This window comes from Microcaecilia unicolor, chromosome 7, assembly GCF_901765095.1.
Source record: "Microcaecilia unicolor chromosome 7, aMicUni1.1, whole genome shotgun sequence".
In the NCBI taxonomy this organism is placed as follows: domain Eukaryota; kingdom Metazoa; phylum Chordata; class Amphibia; order Gymnophiona; family Siphonopidae; genus Microcaecilia; species Microcaecilia unicolor.
The window spans coordinates 109885357-109905764 of record NC_044037.1 but is presented as its reverse complement, the minus strand read 5'-3'; the positions used below and the strand labels follow the sequence as shown (position 1 = coordinate 109905764).

The 20408-nt window shown below is 43.5% G+C and overlaps 1 protein-coding gene across 11 annotated transcripts in view; it reads right to left on the bottom strand.

The window, feature by feature from the left end:
• The window catches only part of HSD3B7 (hydroxy-delta-5-steroid dehydrogenase, 3 beta- and steroid delta-isomerase 7), a 266144-nt gene that overhangs the window by 143423 nt on the left and 102313 nt on the right, over nucleotides 1-20408 (bottom strand). The gene's annotated exons all lie outside the window — the stretch shown is intronic.

The following is a 20408-nucleotide window of genomic DNA, read 5'->3' as shown; positions in this document are numbered from 1 at the left end:
AGCTTAATGCTCTAACCATTAGGATACTCCTCCACTCTATTAGAGAGCAGAAAGGGATGTGGAGTAAAGCATACCAGGTTTCACACAATTAAAAAAAAAAAAAGGTTATCTTTAGAATGCTTTAAAGTTTCCTTATCAGCTGTTTGTCAATGTGGGTCAACCTTTGAGAAACCTGATCACATATTCACTTGTGATGGCAATAATGAGGCAAAATTTAGAACAGAACACAAAAAAAGGATTGTGTCTGGTATTTCCTATCAGCAGCATTCACACCAAAACTTTTTCATCTGTCAAAAACTCACTCCCATCCTTACAGAATAAAACACATAAACCCAAAATCCAATTTAATGTGGCACAACATTGACCACAGCTTTAAGGTCACAACACAACCAGAACTTCATTAATATACAACTTTTCAAGTAAAGTTCAATGAGTAGCTAAACCTTTTGCACAGTGCAGCATTGGTGGAAGAGTAGCCAAATGGTTAGTACAGGGGGCTAAGAACCTGGGGAAGTGGGTTCAATTCTCACTATAGCTCCCTGTGATCCTGAGAAAGTCATTTAACCTGCCACTGCACCAGGTAGAAAACACACAGATTGTGAGTCCACTAGGAACAGGGAAAGCGCCTGCATATAATACATGTAAACCACTTTGGTTGTACCCACAGAAAGGCAGTATATCAAATCCATTACCCTTTATCTGATCCACAGCGGAATATATGTACAGTATTCAATATATCAATAGTGTACCAAGGGCAGGGCAGTCTGCCCTGGGTGCAGGCAGCAAGGGGGTGCATGGAGCAGTCATGCAGCTGTCAGCTCTGCCAGTCCCCTGTGTACTCCTTCAATGGGAGGACATGCAGTCACACTCCTTCGCTGGGAAGACGGTGGGGGTGATATGCAGCAGCCCTTGCAATACATCAACCATAGCAAGACCCACAATGACACCAAATCATGCTTCCACTCATAGTGGCGTCACCCATGAATGAGCCATTTCATTCTCACTTATTCTTTAATATCCATATTGATATCCAGCTTCATTTGGGCCCCTTTCTCTCGCCACTACCCAAAGCTATGACAGTCTACCCCTATCCACAAGCAACAGAAAGGGGGGGGGGGAACATTCCTCAAGCACATCCCCCAGTGCACCAGAACCAAACTTACCCCCACCCGCAACAAAACGTGAAGGAGGGTTGGAGGGAATTAAATTCTGCCAACTCCAACTACCAACTCCCTCCCTACCACCTCCCAAGACCAAACAATGCCCCAAGCCCACAGAATTTCTGACAGAAAGTTCCATTTTGCATTATGAAATCCCTGAATTGCAACCTCTAGCCAATCCCTAAATCCCAACAATGTTTGTTACCTCTACCTTCTCCTGTTGCTAACTGGTAAACCCCCCCCTCTCCCTACTCTAATAATCCAGACCTGCCCATCCCCCCATACCAATAATTCCTCCCACTTGCAAAACTCTGGACTCAAAGGATGTTATCAGCCCATCAACCTAAATACTGAGAACATTCCTAAACTGAAGCAAAGAATTAAAGGGGTCATGTTCTAACGGTCAGTGCACTATTTGTCTTTTAGGTTGATGGGAGAAGAGGAGGAACATTCATCAGCAGTTTAGAATTTGAGAAGCAATAACATTACACAGTGGCGTTCCTAGGGGGGCTGACACCCGGGGCGGATCGCCGATGCGCCCCGCCCCCCGGGTGCAGCACGACCCTCCCCCCTGCGAAGGACCCCCCCCCCGGTTGCAAGCCGCTGGGGGGGGGGGGTGCCGCGCGCCTGTCCGCTTTGTTCGTTTCCATGCTCCCTCTGCCCCGGAACAGGAAGTAACCTGTTCCGGGGCAGAGGGAGCACAGAACGAACGTAGCGGACAGGCGCGCGGCACCCACCCCCCCCAGCGGCGTGCACCCGGGGCGGACCGCACCCACCGCCCCCCCCCCCTAGGAACGCCACTGACATTACATATTCTCAGTGCAAAGGGGAAAAGGATAGTGATAGGAGTGTACTACCGTCCGCCTGGCCAGGACGAACAGACGGATGCGGAAATGTTAAAGGAAATCAGGGACGCAAACAAACTGGGCAACACAATAATAATGGGGGATTTCAATTACCCGCATATAGACTGGGTTAATGTAACATCTGTACACGCAAGGGACATAAGATTTCTTGATGAAATCAAGGACAGCTTCATGGAACAGCTAGTTCAGGAGCCGACAAGAGAAGGAAAAATACTAGACTTAGTCCTTAGTGGTGCTCATGATCTAGTGCAGGGGGTAACGATACGAGGGCCGCTTGATAACAGTGATCATAATATGATCGGTTTTGATATTGGCATTGAAGGAAGTGAAACTAGGAAATCAAGTACGCTAGCGTTTAACTATAGAAAAGGTGATTACGACAAAATGAGAAAAATGGTGAAAAAAAGACTGAAAGGAGCAGCTCGCAGAGTAAAAAACTTGCATCAGGCGTGGATGCTGTTTAAAAACACCATCCTGGAGGTTCAGGACAAATATATTCCACGTATTAGAAAAAAGGGAAAAAAGACTAAACGTCAGCCGGCGTGGCTAAACAGTAAGATAAAGGAAATCATTAGAGCCAAAAAACAATCCTTCAGAAAGTGGAGAAGAGAACCAACTGAAAGTAACAGGATAGATCATAAGGAATGCCAAGCCAAATGCAAAGCGGAGATAAGGAGGGCAAAAAAGGACTTTGAGAAGAAATTAGCGTTGGAAGCAAAAATACATAGTAAAAACTTTTTTAGATACATTAAAAGCAGGAAACCGGCCAAAGAGTCGGTTGGGCCGCTGGACGAAAATGGTGTTAAAGGGGCGATCAAGGAGGACAAAGCCGTAGCGGAGAAATTAAATGAATTCTTTGCTTCGGTCTTCACCGAGGAGGATTTGGGGGGGACACCGGTGCCGGAAAGAATATTTGAAGCGGGGGAGTCGGAGAAACTAAACAAATTCTCTGTAACCTTGGAGGATGTAATGGGTCAATTCAGCAAGCTGAAGAGTAGTAAATCACCGGGACCTGATGGTATTCATCCCAGAGTATTAATAGAACTAAAAAATGAACTTGCGGAGCTACTGTTAGAAATATGCAATCTGTCCCTAAAATCGAGTGTAATACCGGAAGACTGGAGGGTAGCCAATGTTACTCCGATTTTTAAGAAAGGTTCCAGAGGAGATCCGGGAAATTATAGACCGGTGAGTCTGACGTCGGTGCCGGGCAAGATGGTGGAGGCTATTATTAAGAATAAAATTGCAGAGCATATACAAAAACATGGACTGATGAGACAAAGTCAGCACGGATTTAGTGAAGGGAAGTCTTGCCTCACCAATCTAATGCATTTTTTTGAGGGGGTAAGCAAACATGTGGACAATGGGGAGCCGGTTGATATTGTATATCTGGATTTTCAGAAGGCGTTTGACAAAGTGCCGCACGAAAGACTCCTGAAGAAATTGCAGAGTCATGGAATCGGAGGTAGGGTATTATTATGGATTAAGAACTGGTTGAAAGATAGGAAGCAGAGAGTAGGATTGCGTGGCCAGTATTCTCAGTGGAGGAGGGTAGTTAGTGGGGTCCCGCAGGGGTCTGTGCTGGGTCCGTTGCTTTTTAATGTATTTATAAATGACCTAGAGATGGGAATAACTAGTGAGGTAATTAAATTCGCCGATGACACAAAATTATTCAGGGTCGTCAAGTCGCAGGAGGAATGTGAACGATTACAGGAGGACCTTGCGAGACTGGGAGAATGGGCGTGCAAGTGGCAGATGAAGTTCAATGTTGACAAGTGCAAAGTGATGCATGTGGGTAAGAGGAACCCGAATTATAGCTACGTCTTGCAAGGTTCCGCGTTAGGAGTTACGGATCAAGAAAGGGATCTGGGTGTCGTCGTCGATGATACGCTGAAACCTTCTGCTCAGTGTGCTGCTGCGGCTAGGAAAGCGAATAGAATGTTGGGTGTTATTAGGAAGGGTATGGAGTCCAGGTGTGCGGATGTTATAATGCCGTTGTATCGCTCCATGGTGCGACCGCACCTGGAGTATTGTGTTCAGTACTGGTCTCCGTATCTCAAAAAAGATATAGTAGAATTGGAAAAGGTACAGCGAAGGGCGACGAAAATGATAGTGGGGATGGGACGACTTTCCTATGAAGAGAGGCTGAGAAGGCTAGGGCTTTTCAGCTTGGAGAAGAGACGGCTGAGGGGAGATATGATAGAAGTGTATAAAATAATGAGTGGAATGGATCGGGTGGATGTGAAGCGACTGTTCACGCTATCCAAAAATACTAGGACTAGAGGGCATGAGTTGAAGCTACAGTGTGGTAAATTTAAAACGAATCGGAGAAAATTTTTCTTCACCCAACGTGTAATTAGACTCTGGAATTCATTGCCGGAGAACGTGGTACGGGCGGTTAGCTTGACGGAGTTTAAAAAGGGGTTAGATAGATTCCTAAAGGACAAGTCCATAGACCGCTATTAAATGGACTGGAAAAATTCCTCATTTTTAGGTATAACTTGTCTGGAATGTTTTTACGTTTGGGGAGCGTGCCAGGTGCCCTTGACCTGGATTGGCCACTGTCGGTGACAGGATGCTGGGCTAGATGGACCTTTGGTCTTTCCCAGTATGGCACTACTTATGTACTTATGTACTTATGTTTTTCTAGCAAAAAAGGTGCCGGTACTCAAATGCTAGGCCACCCTTCAGGAGTGGGGTAATCACTGAGGGACCCACCCCATAATAGCCAGGCCCCCTGCAAGCAGTCACAGAAACTATGACAAGGCAGAATTGGTGTGTAGAGCCTGAGCTCTCATTAAAACTTGGGATCCATGGGTCAATTTTAGCAGACAATGGAAAAGGTGCCGGTACTCAGTACACCCAAGTACCCCCTCAAAAAAAGCCCTGCATATTCTGCTTAGCTGGCTACAACATTTTCTGGAAAGGTCAATCACAGGGTTAACATTTGGAGATGTTTGACATTGTGAAATAGTTAAAGATTAACATTCCCTTCACAATCAGGTTGATTATATAATAAAATACAGGATCCTTTCAGGGTCTTACTACTCTGCTGTTTGAATTTATGTTGCTGCTATGTTCATTTCTGTACTACATTCACATTTTATTTCCTCCACATAGAGAACCGGTATCTTTTGTCAGGCTCTCTCTGTCATTGCTAATATATACCAGTGCAATGGTATCTCATCCTTTTTTGTGTGTCAGAAAATAAACAATTCAAACGCAAGAATGGTTTTTAGTCTGTTAATTTCTCTTCATTAATCCATTTCAGTCCAAACCAGAGATGGACAACTTTTGCGCAGTTCACAGCTAAACTATCACTCTGAGGTCTACAGCAGTTACAAGCAAAAGTATTCAACATATACTGAACTTGGTAAAACTAAAAAAAGAAGATAAAGGTATTAATAGTTATAAAAATATTCAGATTTTTATTACATGCAGGGTCATTTACTGCCATTCATTTGTAACAACTGTCCTATGTTCTGTCATCACTTCATCTCTACACCTCTATCTTTTTTTCTAATCTTAAAGGTTGATATTTAGGAGCATTTTCCAGGTAAGAGTGGCACCTGCCTAGATAAGTACCGCTTACCTTGATCAGCCACTGATTTTCAGTGCCATTACCCAGAAAATACTGCTGAAAATCTTTACTTATTTATTTATTGCATTTGTATCCCACATTCCCCCACCTATTTGCAGGCTCAATGTGGCTTACATAGATTTGAAACATTGTCATTACAGGATATCAGATACAATTATTAATGTGTAATGATTAGGAAAGGAAAGATAAGAAGGAAGAGAGTGATTAGGATAGTTGTAGCAGGTAGGCATTCTTAACTGATTGGGTTAGTGGGGTGACTTAGTAAGGCTATAGGTTATCATTGTGGGACTAGCAGAAAAAGAAGAATGTCTTCAGGCTTTTCGAAGGATAAATCTTTTCATTGATTAATTTAGTAAGGCTATAAGTTTTCATTATAGGCCTTGTTAAAGAAGAATGTCTTCAGGGATTTTCGAAAGACTGTTGTTTCGCTGATTGCTTTCAGGTCTGTAGGTAATGCATTCCATATCTGCCCAGCACTATCCGGACAGCACTGGGGAAGGCTGGGGACAGAGCCAGAGGTTATCTGGGCACCACCAGTATTTAACGCCAGGACCCAGACAATTAGCTGGGAGGTCTTTTACTAAGCCACAGTAAAAAGTGGCCTGCGGTAGTGTGGGCAGGTGTTTTTGTTGCGTACCAGGCCGCTTTTTATTGTGTTGAGGAAAAATGGCATTTTTTAATGGGTTAGGAAATGGGTGTGTGCTAAAATTAAAAACTAACGTGTGTCTATTTACGGCCTGAACCCTTACTTCCACTCATTGATCTAGCGGTAAGGGCTCACATGCTACACGCTCGGGAACTGTTCGGCGCATGCCAACTGCCGATTACCACCAGAAACGTCACGCACAGTAGAAAATAAAAAATCATTTCTACAACCAGAATGAGCACACACCAAATTCAAAATTACCGCCAGGGGGTGCACTAGCCTGGTGGTAGTTTCGCTTTGGCTTAGGCCCTACTGCAGCTTAGTAAAAGGGCCCCTGGATAAGTTAAGATAGGGTCATTCCATGCCAAGTGATCTAAACCTTCCCACCATCATGTCTCCAATTTTGTTCAAATTTTATCAGTTGTGCGAGTCAGGTGTTAAACGAAGTTTCCCAAAATTTGAGATCTCTAACTGCAATAGTTGCAGATCTAGACCCCCTTTTCTGAAAGGTTGTCAGTCCATGACCGCACAACATTTACCAAAATGTCACTTTTGGGGTCTAATAAAATCCAAACACATTTATAAGAATGGCTAAAAAATTCAAATCCTGTACAGCAGGGGCGTATCTGAGGTTCGGCGGTAGGCGGGGCAGGAGCTAGAGTGAGGGGGCACATTATAGCCCCCCCCCTACCGCCGTTAACCCTCCCCTACCGCCGTCAACCACCCCCGCCGAGGTCCACTTCCTCCAGTCCGGTGCCTTTAAAAGTATTACATCAGCTGGCGGGGGACCCCCAACCCCCGCCAGCCCAGCCGAGGTCTTGTTTTAAGAAGTTCTTCCATCCTCGTGCTACTGAAAACTGCCTGCCTGCATCCCTTCCAGTTTCAGACTGAGTCTGACATCGCAGCACGTTGACGTCCTGCACGTAACAACGTGCTGCGACGTCAGACTCAGTCCGAAACTGGAAGGGATGCAGGCAGGCAGTTTTCAATAGCACGAGGATGGAAGAACTTCTTAAAACAAGACCTCGGCTGGGCTGGCAGGGGTTGGGGGTCCCCCGCCAGCTGAAGTAATACTTTTAAAGGCACCGGACTGGAGGAAGTGGACCTCGGCGGGGGTAGGTGACGGCGGTAGGCGGGGGAGGGTTGACGGCGGTAGGGGGGTCCAGGATGAAATCTGCGGGGGCCCAGGCCCCTGTGGCCCCAAGCAGATATGCCCCTGCTGTACAGTTTTTGATGCTAATTCCGATGAATACATTTTAACATTATGAATGCAAAATCCAGTCATACAAGTTGACTCAAAGTGTGCACCAAAATTGGTCGCGACTCATCCAAACATATTTGGAGCAATATTCAGACCGCAGCAACTTCCATGCAAACAAAGATACGGACTTGAAATTTTGAACAAGCATTATGCTTGTGCTGGACATAATACTGCCAGATTTGCAACCAACCAGCATCTATAACCGCCTTGCAGGACCTCTTCAAAGTTGGCACTGTCAGCACAAATGGTAAAATGTACCAAAGTTCAAAGCCAATTATTAAAAAAGAGTCTGCCTGAATCAGCTTGTGAACAGTATCATCTGAAAGAGAAAATTGTGCTCTACAACACTGATATGTTTTTGTTTTGCAATGCCACCATTAAGTAGCCATTTACAGAGCTTACAAAGGCTTGGGATAATAAAAGAGATCTTCTGTTCCAGACAGCTAAAGTGGAATCTGATTTGGAGGGTTTTTTCACCTCTGTACTAAACTACACTTTTAAATAGGATAGGTAAGATCATTCATAAACACTGAAAGATCATTCAGTATATAATGTGTTTAAAGATTCATTTTTGCAGACAGCATTTAGTAGGGGCAATAATTTAAAAGAAAAGCTGAACCTTTTTGAGTTGCCTTTAGCTGGAGACCAAAGAAACAGCATTTGGAGCTGCTCAAGGTTTAGGCCATTTTAAGTGGAAACTAAAAAGAGTAAGACCTTTCTTCCCAAGGACCGTCTTCCGCAATCTGGTACAATCAATGGTACTCAGTCACCTAAACTACTGCAACGCACTCTACGCTGGCTGCAAGGAGCAAATAATCAAGAAACTTCAGACAGCTCAGAACACAGCAGCTAGACTCATATTCGGTAAAACAAAATATGAAAGTGCAAAACCCCTATGAGAAAAGCTACACTGCCCACTTAAAGAACGCATTACGTTCAAAATATGTACCCTAGCTCACAAAATCATTCACGGAGATGCCCCAGCCTACATGTCAGACCTGATAGACTTACCACCCAGGAACGCTAAAAAATCATCCCGCACATTCCTCAATCTTCACTTCCCCAACTGTAAAGGTCTAAAATACAAACTAACGCATGCCTCTACCTTTTCCTACTTGAGCACACAATTCTGGAACGCACTGCCGCACAGCCTGAAAACGATTTATGAACTAACTTCCGCAAACTACTGAAGACCCATCTCTTTAACAAGGCATACCACAAAGATCAACAAATGTGAACTCCTACAAATATACCCAGAATTGTCTTACAGCATTTGCTTGTCACTCTATCTTATTTCATCATTATCATGTTAAACAAGATCCTTATGTAATACTAAATGTATATTCTCTTATACCTTTCCAACATGCATGATGTATTGTTAGCCACATTGAGCCTGCAAAGAGGTGGGAAAATGTGGGATACAAATGCAATAAATAAAATAAATAAGTGCGATAGATGCCAGATCTGTGAGAATCCTCCCCCCTCCTTTTTACAAAATAAAAGTGAATGGCCAGTGTCGGCATTGCTGTGTGGCTTTGTAAAAGTTGTGTGTGTTTGGGGGGGGGGGGGTTAATATCTGTAATACTGAATGTGCAAGGGTCGATTTTCAATGTGATTTAACCAGCCAGAAGGCTCCTGGCTGGTTAAATCGCCTGTTTGGGGCTAATCGCTAATTTTCAGTGGCATTCAACCAGTTAGTGCCACTGAAAATAACCAGTTAGTACTGAACTTAAAATCATTCTGGGGGGGGGGGGGGGGAGTTGACACTTGGCCGGTTAAGTGCATATATTCAGCACCTAACTGGCCAGGTTAACTGCATAAATAGGACCGCATAAAAGTCAGTCCTATCTGTATGCGGTAACCCATAGCAGGTTAAAGGGTCCTTTTACAAGCTGCAGCAAAATGGGGGCTGTGCTGGCATTGGTATGTGTTTTTGACGCGCACCAAGGCCCCCTTTTAGGGAAAGGGAAATGGGACTTGATATACTGCCTTTCTGAGGTTTTTGCAACTACATTCAAAGCAGTTTACATATATTCAGGTACTTATTTTGTACCAGGGGCAATGGAGGGTTAAGTGACTTGCCCAGAGTCACAAGGAGCTGCAGTGGGAATCAAACTCAGTTCCCCAGGATCAAAGTCCACTGCACTAACCACTAGGCTACTCCTCCACTCCAGGAGTGGGTAATAGGAAGGTCTTTCTTTTTTTCAGGAAATGGCTAAGTGGCATGTGAAACACTTGCCGTGCAGCCATTTCGGGGGGGGGGGGGGGGTTGGACCTCTTACCGTCACCCATTGAGGTGGCAGTAAGGGCTCCTGCACTAACCCGGCAGTAACCGGGCATCACATGTTACTACCCAATTACTGCCGGGTACACACTGGTGCTTCAAATATAAAAATATTTTTGTAGAGCCTGATAGGACGGCACGCTGGGGATACTTCCTTTTCAGCAAGCGGTAAGCCCGCATCAGGAAATAAAAATTATTTTTTTGGACGTGTGTAGCGGATGCATTTCAAAAGTTTAATTAAAGCAAGGGCCACGCGGTAGCCGGGTGGTAGCTATAAATTGGTGCGTGTTGGGAGCATGTAGGCGCCTACGTGACTTAGTAAAAGGGCCCCTAAGTAGTAAATTGTAAACAAATTAGAGAAAATATTTCTTCATACAATGTGTAATTAAACTCTAGAATTCGTTGTCAAAGAATGTAGTAAAACACCTTTCCTAAAAGAAAAGTCCATAAGCCATTATTAAGATATACTTGGGGAAATCCACTGCTTATTTCTAGGATAAGCAGCATAAAATCTGTTTATACAATTTTGGTATCTTGCCAAGTACTTGTGGTTTGGCCACTGTTGGAAATAGGATACTGGGCTCAATGGACTTTTGGTCTGTCGCAGTATAGCAACTCTTATGTTCTTGTGTAAGAAGAAGACTAGCCAATCTTCATTCTCAAAATCCTACTTGGCATCTAGGGATACAATACCAGAATCCCACCGAGGTATTCCTGTCTCCAGTATGAAATCTGCCACTCTCCAGCTTTGCACAGCAGAAGACATCTACTTGCAATAAAATCCACCTCACGCTGTGAATTTATATATCTATTTTTGTAGCCATTGCCCTATATATATATATATATATATATATAATTTTTTTTTTAAGGATTTTATAATCAATGTTAAGAAGAAAAATGGGTCTATACCTGAAGCATTTCAACAGGTTCTTTCCTTTCTTTAGTATTATGAGTCTGATAGAGTAGCCTTTCCTGCTACTCTAAGTATTCATCAAATAGCTTTGTTAGTTTCTAAAGCCAGATTACCTACAAATGTTTTTATAATTCTCAAGGCATATTTACAAGGCAAAACCCTTGCTTAAAGAAATTACAATATAGCAGAGGTGAGAATAATTATAAAGAAATGAAACTAAATTAAACAACCAAAAAAATAATAATAATAATAGACCTCTGGCACTTTTAGAAGTCCCTAAAAAAGCCAAAGTTCAGGCGTGGAATTATAAATTTGTTAGAATAATATAATAATGAAAATCCACTGCATGAAAATGATATTAGTGAGAGACCATTAGTGAATATTCGTAAATGCTCATAAATATTCAGAAAGAGAAGGAAAAAACCTCAAAGACACCTTGCTAACCAGATCAAATGATCTCTTCATCATCGGCAAAAAACCTTCTCCTGAGAATTGTCTCAGTCTGGAGACAAGTGGAGAGGAGCAGCATAAATCCTATAAGTGCCTATAAAGATAAGTGCTTATAAAAATAAAGTGGTTTATTTTTGCATCAATGATAAGTACAAAATAAAAAATGAATAAATAAAAGAGTTAAGTAAAAAGAGACAATTCTGAGGAGATCATATCAAGTAAAATCAAACTCTAACATATCATCACCGTGGAAAGCAAACTGTGGAGTACCACAAGGATTACTGCTATCACCGACCCTCTTCAACCTAATGATGATCCCACTAGCTAAGTCCCTAGCCAATCAAGGCCTCAACCCTTTCATCTACGCAGACGATGTAATAATTTACATCCCTTACAAAACCAAACTGCAAGAAATCACCAACAAAATCGAGCTAAGCCTGAATATCATGGATTCATGGGCCAATGCATTCCAACTAAAAATAAAGAAAAAAACACACTGCCTTGTCCTCTCGTCCCAACACAGTACGGACTACCCCACAAGCATCGACACCCTAGGTCACACCCTCCCCATCTCAGACAGCCTGAAAATCCTTGGCGTCATAATAGATCGCAACCTAACACTGGAGAGCCAAGTAAAATCCACCACAAAGAAGATATTCCACTCAATGTGGAAGCTCAAACGCGTGAAACAATACTTCCCGAGGGATACCTTTTGTAACCTGATACAATCAATGGTAATTAGCCAACTAGACTACTGCAATGGAATCTATGCAAGATGCAAAGAACAAACCTTAAAGAAACTTCAACCCGCTCAAAAAACAGCAGCTAGACTCATATTTGGAAAAACATGATTTGAAAATGCAAAACCCCTCCGAGAAAAACTACACTGGCTCCCAATCAAAGAAAGCACTGCCTTTAAAATCTGCACCATGGTTCATAAAATTCTCTATGGTGAAGCACCAGGATACCTGATAGACTTAATCGACCTACCAACCAAAAATGCCTCCAAATCAACATAATCATACCTATACCTACACTACCCAAGCTGCAAAGGTCTTAAATACAAATCTACATATGCATCCAGCTTTTCCTACATAAGCACACAACTGTGGAACGCGCTACCAAAAGCAGTGAAAACGACCTACGACCACCTAAACTTCCGGAACATGCTAAAAACCACCCTGTTCAAAAAGGCATATCATCCCAATCCAACATAAAAGACTAACCTAGGAGGAGTGGCCTAGTGGTTAGGGTGGTGGACTTTGGTCCTAGGGAACTGAGGAACTGAGTTTGATTCCCACTTCAGGCACAGGCAGCTCCTTGGGACTCTGGGCAAGTCACTTAACCCTCCATTGCCCCACGTAAGCCGCATTGAGTCTGCCATGAGTGGCGGGGTACAAATGTAACAAAATAAATAAAATAAATACACAAGAAAACTAAAGCACGTATGATCACAACACTACTCTTCTGCAATTACGACTATTCTGTGGCTTTGCCATATAAACTTCATCTTACCACAACAGCACAATGTGGTGGAGATGAAAATGGTAACGGAATTCAAACATGCGTGGGATGTGCATAAAGGAATCCTGTGCAGTAGGAATGGATCCTCAGAAGCTTAGCCAAAATTGGGTGGCGGAGCAGGTGGGGGAAGAGAGGTTGGTAGTTGGGAGGCGAGGATAGTGGAGGGCAGACTTATACGGTCTGTGCCAGAGCCGGAGATGGGAGGCGGGACTGGTGGTTGGGAGGCAGGAAATACTGCTGGGCAGACTTGTACAGTCTGTGCCCTGAAAAAGGCAGGTACAAATCAAGGTAAGGTATACACATACGAGTTTATCTTGTTGGGCAGACTGGATGGACCATGCAGGTCTTTTTCTGCCGTCATCTAATATGTTAATATATGTAATATGTTACACTGGAAACAGTAAATTCCAGTACTATGTAAGCCACATTGAGCCTGCAAAAAGGTGAGAAAATGTGGGAGACAAATGTAACAAATAAATAAAAATATTACAAAAACAAGAAAGGGCCAATCAATATTCAAAGGCATTTAGGCACAGCTAACTGGATAAGTGCCAGTGAGAGGGATATTCAGGGATTGAATATTTCCTCTGACTGCCTTGGGACTTTCCAGGCAGTCGGATCTCCTTGGCACTATCCTGGGTGGTCTGTGGGCAGAGCTGGATGTTATCTGGTTAGCATCCATATTCAGACTGCTAACAGATAAAGCCAGGATAGCAAAGCAGCAGCAATCTGGTTAACTGTCTGAAAGGTGGCTAACCAGATAGCACTGCCAGTCAGCACTGAAACTGGATAGTCAGTGCCAGCCGGTACCTGGATACTGACGCTGAATGTCCAGTTTTATATTAACTGTGGTGATCAGCATTTTAAAGAAAAGCCGATTGTCGTGGGCTGAATATCAGACCCAAAATATGTAACAAGAGCAAACTGAGGTGGTATCCGGTAAGTGTGTCGTGAAACCCACCCCAACCCCTCCCTGCTAAACTGTAATAACAAAGGCAAAATCCTCCCTTGAGCTCTATGATCCAGGAAATGTTGCAGCTGTTCAGATTTTTTTACAAACGCACGCATTTAGCATCTAAAAATTTGAATAAACATAGAAAGAACACCACAAGGTCATACCTAAATAAATCACATTTTATATCTTAACCAGGAAACCTCTAGAAATATCAGGAAATAAGCAATATGTAAATCCAAAAGTCTGACACTCCTGTAAGTATAATTTAAGTGTCCAGATGTTGTCAGTTTCAAGAATAAATATCACCAACAGGTTTCCTCTGGCGTGAGATTCCAACTTGTGAATCTTCCAATGGTCCAGAAACATCTACACTACCTTCAAATACCTCCTCCTCTCCTCTATGTAGCTCTTGTCCCCCATTCCCACTAAAGCAGCCCAAATGCTAACCAGAGCAATATGGGTCTTACTTTGAATGGAACTCTGATAGGCCAGGAAGTCTAAAAGGCTCTTCGATCATTTCAGCTCTCTCCCCTGCCCCTTCACAGGGGCTAGGTCTGGCGCTAGTGACTAACATGGATGGATCTTTAAATTTCCTTTACCTTTAATGCTCCCCAATTGTTGTCTCCACCTTCTTTGATCAATTCACATCTTACACATAATTTTCATAGTGTCTCCCTGGAAGAAGATCTTGCCTCTTTCTGTTCTGTGTTCCCTCAGGAGTTTTCTTCTTTGTCTCTCTCCAACCAGATCTCATCTTGGAACCATACATTTAGTATTGTCCTCAACGGTACTTTTTTTTGTAGGAAAAAAAAGGTGCCGGTACTCATTATGGATAACCTCAGGGATGGGGTCACTATTGTGACTGCGCCCCTTCAGTAGCCACATCCACAGTAGCCACACGCCTGTTTATACGCACCATGGCTAGTAAAAGAGATCACTAAAAAATATTACACCAGTATAAGAGAAGAAAAATAACTTGTCATTTTTTTCCACTATAAATCATTTCTACAAGCTGGTACAGCTCCAGGATACCCAAAATGACACAAACCAAATTAGCACACAGACCAGGAATTAGGAAACGGTCTTGCCAAATGTGAAACACAATATGTTATCAAAATCTCAGAACCTAACAAACAGATCACTATTCAGACACTTGGCCTTGCAGTCACACATGCAGAACAGAGAGAGCCCCTCTTCAAATACAGGCAAAAATTAACCTGAAATCCTAAGAAGTTAGACTCTGCATGCAGCACACTACCAGGAAAACAGAAAGAAACATGTTAACTCCTATACAGTGCAAAATAAGACAGATGTAAAATTTTCAAATTGGACATATTCCAAACACTAAAATGAAAACAAAATTATTTTTCTACCTTTGTTTTCTGGTGACTTTGTTTTTCTGATCATGTTGGTCCCAGTCTCTGATTCTGCTGCTCTCTATTTGTTCTCTTAACTCCGTTTCCAGGGCTTCCTGTCCATTTATTTCTTTCCTCCTTATTTCTTGCCCTACATCCATAAGTAAAAACAGGGTCCTCCGCAAACTTGACTGGAGAAGTTAGAGTGGATCCAGCTTTTGCCTATTTTCTCCATCCATGTGCAGTTTTTCTCCTCTCGTCCCTTTCCCTCATCTCCATCCATATGCATCTTCTTTTCTCTCCTCTGCCCTCCATCCATGTCCAGCATTTTTCCTCTCCTCTCTATCCATGTGCAGCTCTCCTTCCTCTCTCTTCCCTCCCCTCCATCCATGTCCAGCAATTCTCCTCTCTCTCCCCTGCCCTCCCCTCCATCCATGTCCTGCAATTCTCCACTCTCCCCTGTTCTCCTTCATCCATTCATGTCCAGCAATTCTCCTCTCTCCCCTGCCCTCCCCTCCATCCATGTCCAGCAATTCTCATCTCTCCCTTGCTTTCCTCTCCATCCATGTCCAGGTGAACATGTTATTCCATGTGCCCCAATGAATGGAGAGTTTAATTTTACTTCCAATATTTATAATACTAGGCTTCCCAAGGCAGATTACAACAACAGTTAAGATGAACCCATCAGGAAACAGGATATTCTCACTGAAATTTTGCCATCTGTATTGTATAGGACAGTGTAGAAAAATTAGCACAAAATACAGAGTTTATAACTGCTGTTTCTTTATATCTACATATGGGAAGCTTTCAAATAAATTAAAAAGCTGTTCAATAAGTTTAAAAAAAATCTTCTCTCCTCCACCTTTGAAGGCACTGCCTATCCAACTGGAACAGCTTTAGAACAGCTTTAAACGTTTTACAGATGGACCAGGCATAGGCAGTCCCTTATTCTAATTATGTTTTTGCTATTGTTTTGGGTGAAGCAGAGTGTTGGGGTGAGCCTATCGGCCGTCTCCCGCTTTTTCTAACCTCCACTCCAGCATGCCTCTCTCCTGCACCCCTACCCCCTGTGCCCAGGTCAGGTGAACATTTCCTCCCTCCCCATATGCCCCCCCTTTGCCAGCATCGATAAACATTTCCCCATGTGTCCCCCCACCCATGTACATTTTGAAACGATTTTCCCTTTCTGAGCGCTAACAGCAGCAGCATTCCACACTCAGCTGCCTGCCCTGCGTCAGCTCAGGAGTCCTTCTTTTTCTCTGCTGGGCCAATGCAGGACAGGCAGCTGAATGTGAAACACTGCTTCTGTTAGTGCTCCGAAGTTGAAAATCATGTTGGAACAGGTATGGGGGGGGGGGGGGGGGGTTGGGAGAGACGCTCAGGACACCTACCGTTGGTGGCAGAGGCAGCGGCAAGAGAGAGTGAACGAGTAGCTCAAACTCAGGACAGCTGCAGATACAAAATGGTGCCGGTACATCGGCACAAAAAAAGCCCTTGTCATCAATACTAGAGCGTCAGGGTCTCCTCTCATGCACTGAAGCATCAACCACAGCTTTTTTGTGATGGGGGGGGGGGGGGGATTTGGCTCACTCCTTTGTCAGTGATAGCTCAAGGTGAGTTACATTCAGGTTCCACAGATAGGGAGGGCTTATGATCTAAGGACCCTTTTACTAAAGTGCGGTAAAAGAGGGCCTACACTAGCACCAGGGCATGTTTTTAACACATGCTGAGGCCCCCTTTTACCACAGCAGATAAAAGGCTGGGTTTGTTTTTGTTTAGAAATGGTCATGCGGTAAGTGAGCCACTTACCGCCCAGCCATTTTAGGGGGAAGCACTTACCACCACCCACTGCAGTAGCAGTAAGGGCTCCTGCACTAACCAGGCAGTAAGCTGCCAGGTAAATACTGGCACTACAAAAATAAATAAATATTTTTGTAGCACCGAAAATGGCGCAGTGGAGATAGGAAGTATCACCAGGCTGCTGCAGTAGCCCGGCAGTAGTTCCAGAATAGTTAACAGTAAGCCCGCACTGGGCTTACCACCGCTTAGTAAAAGACCACTAAGTTTGGACCTGAGATTAAAGGAGTCTTTTACTAAGCGGCGGTAAGCCCAATGCAAGCTTACCACTCGCTATTCCAGAACTACCGCAGCAGCCCGGCGGTAGTTCCCACCCCCATCGCGCACCATTTCTGGCACTACAAAAATATTCATTATTTTTATAGCGCCAGTGCTTACCCAGCGGTAATCAGGCAGTGCCATGCGGTGCCCAGTGGTAGCACAGCAGTAGTTCCAGAATAGCACGTGGTAAGCCCGCATTGGGCTTACCAACACTTAGTAAAAGAACCCCTTAATCCTTCATTGCTTCAGGTCCAAACTTAGGGGGCCTTTTACTAAGTAGCAGTAAGCCCAATGCAGGCTTACTGTTAACTATTCTGGAACTACTGCTGGGCTACCGCAGCAGCCTCATTCCCACCGTGTGCCATTTCCGGTGCCCAGTTACCGCCAGGTTAGTGGAGGAGCCCTTACCACCAGCTGAAATGGGCACACGGTAAGTGGTTGACCTATCACATTGTCATTTCTTTAAAAAAAAAAAAAAAAAAAAAAGACAGCCTTTTACCTGCTGTGGTAAAAGAGGGCCTCGGTGTGCATCAAAAACATGCGTGGATGCAGGCTTTGCGGCCTGATGCTCCCGGATGGTAAAATAACTCCAGCAAAAAGCTGGGGTTATTTTAACATGCTTTTTTAGCTCTAACACAACTTGCGTTCTATTCCAAAAGTCTGGCAGATAAAGAAGGGGAAAAATAACAGACGCGACTATTGAAAAGATAGTGCCAAAAAAGTACCTTTAAAGCCATCCCTCTCATTTCCAAAGCCCCCTCCTCCAACACACATCCACCTCATACCCCAAACAGACCTAAGCAAACATCCAAAATCCTCATACACACCCATACACCTAACACCATCCCCACACACCTCTCACCACCACACACATAGCCCCAACTCATAGACAACCCCTATACCTTCCATACATATCCCATACCCCCATACACAGCATACCCCAACAGAGCTACACACACACACACACACCAGATCATGAGTGACAATCCAACACTACGCACAGGGAAGGAAAACAATTGAATATGTGAAATAAGAGGGAAAAAAACTGCAAAGAATTAGATCATCAAACAAGAAAAAACGAGTGACAAATGCACAAATACTGTGGATGTAGAAAGTGTCACTCCATCAAGGAAAAATATGTTGATCAAACCCAGACACATGATTGGTTATGGAAAGGGCAACTGATACCTGAAGATAAGAAATTGAGCGTTGCAGCACTGGACAATGCATTACAGATGAGATGGTTCACAACGAGCATGTGAAAAAAAAACCCTAGCAAAACAGACATGTAGATTCTGTAAGAAAGAGCTGGAAACAGTTACTCATCTGGCTGCGAAGTTCTGATGACAGAAAATTTCTATACAGAAAAGCTGAAGAAGGTAGCACGTCTCATCTGTTGGAAAATTTGAGAACATTATAGCACACTGCTTTACCAGACAAGCATTGGGATCACAACCCTAAGAGGATTATGGAAAATGAACAGGTAATGAACACCTGGGACTGATAAAAAGCTTGATGCATAAAAACCAGACATTGTGGTAAGAGAGAAAAATAACAGAACGGCATTGATAACAGAGGTGTCAGTTCCAAGCAATCATTTTGTGAATCAGGAGAGAGAGATCCTTAAATATATGAGTTCTCATTATATCAGGAGCTACAGCATTGATAAAATAATTATCAAGCTCACCTTGATGGGTTGCCTAAAGGAAGCTTTCTGTAGAACAATGCAAGTACTATGGTGAGCTTCAGTAGTTAATTTGAGAGATCGAGAGACTCCACATGCCTGGCTTAGAAGTGAGATTCATTACTGTCATGGTGTGCATGAAACAAACCCATTTGGAGATATGTGGACACTGCTGAAATCCAGTGTGCTATTTGACTCCTTTATTAAGTTCTGACCAGTTCTGGGGAAGTTCAAGGTTTTACACCAGCCTGGTAAGCCATCTCCCTCCCCCTTTTTATTGATTTGGTGTAATCTATTCTTATGATATTTATTACATCTATTTCTATTTCATTATATATATATATATATATATACACACACACACACACATCACAATTTTGTTTTTAGTTGTTATATCAATGTTTTGTTTGTGGGTTTATTTATTTATGTTTTGGAGTTTCAATGTGATATTTGTATTTGGAGTCATTCATTCCAAACATACTTAAATGTTTGATTTTACGTTTAGTATTTCAGTTTTTCTGCCCCTGATGCAGACAGATTTTGGCGAAGCATGGTCATGTCGAGCAACTGTATTTGAATCCTGGGAGCTTTTATGAATTAATAAAGACTGCTTTTCTTCACAAGGTCTGCTTCCTCTTGTTTTCCACATTGGATCTAGCGGACCATTTGCCTTGCTTTTCTTACTTCTATCCTGGACCACCAAAATTCAGCTATTTTGCACATTAACCTTTCCCACATTATGGCTGGAAGGGAACCTTCGAGTACCTAGCATTTCAATATTAGTTTTCTCACCATCATGCCTACTCCAGCTGGGAAGTCCAGGTTCTCAATTAACTGTAAAAACTAGAGCTGCACATTAATTGCAGTTAACTTTGCAATTAATGTATTAATTATCACGTTGCAGTCTCCTGTCTCTTGCAAACACCTCTTCTGCTCTCTTCCACTCCAACCCCTGCCCTTGGCCCTTGCCCTTGGTAATATGGCATCTTTCCCCCCACTCGCAATTCAACATCACCCCACCCCTGCACTGTTCTACCTTAAGGGTGGTATTCTGTTGGTTCCCAGCAGTGGCTAAGTTGCCCATATGCCACCTACAGTTTGCCCTAAAGCTTTCCCTCTGACCCATCCCATCCATACAGAAACAGTAAGTGATGTCAGAGGAGTGTGGGGGGAGGGCAGAGCTTAAGACCCTCGAGCAACTGGAGGGGCTACCGGGGGAAGCTATGGCTGATATGGTGAGCTCCAGCAGCCAAGAGAAGAACTTGGTCCTGCTCACCACAAAGTTTATCTTGTTGCTCATGGGGGTGGAGGGGAAGAAGGGAGGGAGAGAAGAGAGCGAGAGAGAAAAGACAGAGATAATGAACCACGGGAAAGAAGGAGAGACAATGGACCTGGGGGGAAGAGGAGAGGAAGGAAGGAAGGAAGGGAAAGCAAGAGATGTTGGATCTGGAGGTCAGAAGGAAGGAGATTATCAGTCCTTTAGGGAAGAACTCTGACATGGCATAAGTCATGACGGAAATTGTGAGCCACACTGAGCCTGCAAATGGGTGGGAAAATGTGGGATACAAATGCAACAAATAAATAAATAAGA